The sequence below is a fragment of the Penaeus monodon genome, chromosome 12 (assembly GCF_015228065.2).
Source record: "Penaeus monodon isolate SGIC_2016 chromosome 12, NSTDA_Pmon_1, whole genome shotgun sequence".
In the NCBI taxonomy this organism is placed as follows: Eukaryota; Metazoa; Arthropoda; class Malacostraca; order Decapoda; family Penaeidae; genus Penaeus; species Penaeus monodon.
Genome location: NC_051397.1, coordinates 18,152,626 through 18,155,125, shown reverse-complemented (window position 1 = coordinate 18,155,125; position 2,500 = coordinate 18,152,626). Strand labels below are relative to the sequence as shown.

Here is a 2,500-nt window from a genome sequence, read left to right as displayed (position 1 = left end):
CCTCCCGCGTCACAGGACAAGACGATCGCTTCATTTCTTACACACACCCAAACTAAATACAGACTTAAATCTTAAGCACTTATCTGGTCAACGTACAGATTTGCTGTGTGTATTAAAGTTTTTTCTCAAATAGGTTACTCCATCACAGCTGACATTTCACTTCCGACAACACACTCGGACCCCGACAGAAGTCAGGACGCTACCGCAGAGGCCATCGGTATTTGACTAGTATGATATCACAATACCAAACTCATATTTTCTTTCTCTCTACAATACATATAATTTCAAGGTTACATGTTGTTATATTTAAGCTTCATATATTTTTTTTAACTGAGCTTTGTGAATATATTCTAAGGACGTATTGGTATATATATCCTCGATAATAGCGTGTGGCCTACATTAAAAGCCTCCGGCAGGGTGAATGCGTATAAAGAGCGTTAACATCTGTTCACTCTAATTTCATTAAGTTCTTTGACAAGTGCCATTTTAAATCTCAGAATTAATCTAGTATACACGCACATCGATGAACAAACGTGTTTGTTTGTATTTATATATAATTTTTTTTTTTACCTAAATTTATATCGAGATCTCTCTCCTCTCCTTTCCTCCTCTCTCCTCTCTTTTCTCTCTCCTCTCTTTACTCTCTCCTCTGTTTTCATTCTCCTCTTCTCTCTCTCTCTTCTCTTTTCTCTCTCCTCTCTTATCTTTTCTCTCTCCTCTTTTTACTCTCTCCTCTCTTTCCTCTCTCCTCTCTTTATTCTCTCCTCTCTCTCCATTTCTCTCCTCTCCTCTCTTTTCTCTCTCATCTCTTCTTTCCTATTCCCCCTCCCTCTCTCTCTTTGTGTGTGTTGTGTGTGTGTGTGTGTGCTCCCCCCATACTTCCTGCAGCTGTTCCTACATTTCCCCCAGCTGCCTTACTATTCCTTCCACGCCACGTGTTCGGTGGACGCTCACTTCTTGTGTCTAAAGGTGACCCAACTTACTCAGTTCGTGCCCAGCGCCCGACGTGATAAGGTCGGTCCAGCCTTCGCCCTCAGGGCGAGTTGGCCGGACACGTGACCCCTTGCACCATTTTTCCCCAAAACCGTAGGTGTAGCCCCCTTTACATGTCTTGTGAGTCGTAAATGTAAGTACGTTGACTCCCACTACTGTTCACCAACCTGGTGGCAGGGTGGTGGTTGTGTCCTTTAGGCTTGAAACAGAACACACAGTCTCTGAAAAAACACTCAACCCATTTCTCGAAGACCATGTCTACAAAACCAAGTGAGTACACATTTTGGGCATCTTTATTTCTCTTCCTCCTTCTCCCATAAATGTGTTAAGCCATTGGTTTTGTTAGGTAAAAGTGCTAAGTGACAGCAAATGACACGGTCTCATACTATTCTTCTGACCTCAGATCGCATTACCGTGTCATAAGGTAAGTGATCAGCAAACATGAATATTGTTCTTTAGTTTAAGTAGTTGATTAATTTTTCTCGGTTATTAGAAATTTATATTGTTTCACTGCAGTGAATTTAATGTGTTTGTGATATTATCTTTATCATGAATACCAATCATATAATTTATTTCTCCTCTCACATTTTCCCGTCTTGACCTGACTGCACTTTCTCTTTCCCTTTCTGTCAGTTGGGACGTGGAAAGGGTCAAGAGAGGACCACTCATTTTTCCCGTGATTTGGTTGTTGTTGTTTTGTTGACACCTTGGAGATTAACCGTAGCACCGTTACATTGCTCACTGGTGACACATTCTATCGGTGCTAAAACGGAGCTTGTAATGTAATTTTATATAAATTTATTATTTTGAGTACAGCGTTAGGATCTCCCCCCATATCATAGTGCACAGGGATGCCCGATATAACCTTGGGTTGCGTAAATTGCTTAATAGATATCCACTCTGACGTTCAATGGTTATTCATTAGATCGGCAAGTTTCGAGTGATGTGACCCGCAGTTATGTCCACTAATTAATCTAGGACTAGGGTTTAAGCTGGAATCATTATTCACTTATTAATCACACCCTTCTCACCCTCTTGAAGTCGCTTACATGTTTTGGTTTTGTTTTGATTTGTGATAGTTAGATACCTGTAGGGAATGTCACAAGTGCCCATCACAGATACGCAGAAAAGAGCAGGTTTTTTATAGATTTTCCTGGCTTAGCTCACTGTATGGCATTTCGGGTATAGGATCCCCTGTCGATGAAGTCTGACATGCACAGCTAGACATGGCTACCTCGGCAGTCCAGAACTTCTGACCCCGAGAAGATTTGCTTGCGAATATATTTTCATGTCACCATTCATTGATGCGTACATTCTGTCACATATCATTAATGTTGAATTCAATGTGGTAGTTGAAATAATTTTATATAGCTAGCATTGCTAATTTATCTCAGTTTTGTAATACTGAATGTTATTCTTCTTGTTTGTGATTGATTCTCTGTGTGAGGTTGCTCTGACTTTCTCTCCCATTCACGCTCGCTGTCGCTCACACACATACATACACAAA

At 40.8% G+C, this 2,500-nt stretch overlaps 1 protein-coding gene across 1 annotated transcript in view; it reads right to left on the bottom strand.

The window, feature by feature from the left end:
• LOC119579647 (HEAT repeat-containing protein 5B-like) overlaps positions 1-227 on the bottom strand; it is a gene marked incomplete at its 3' end in the record, with an annotated part of 32,131 nt that extends 31,904 nt beyond the window's left edge. Inside the window, 1 exon segment of the mRNA XM_037927558.1 lies at positions 97-227.
• Positions 228-2,500: the final 2,273 nt, after the last annotated feature.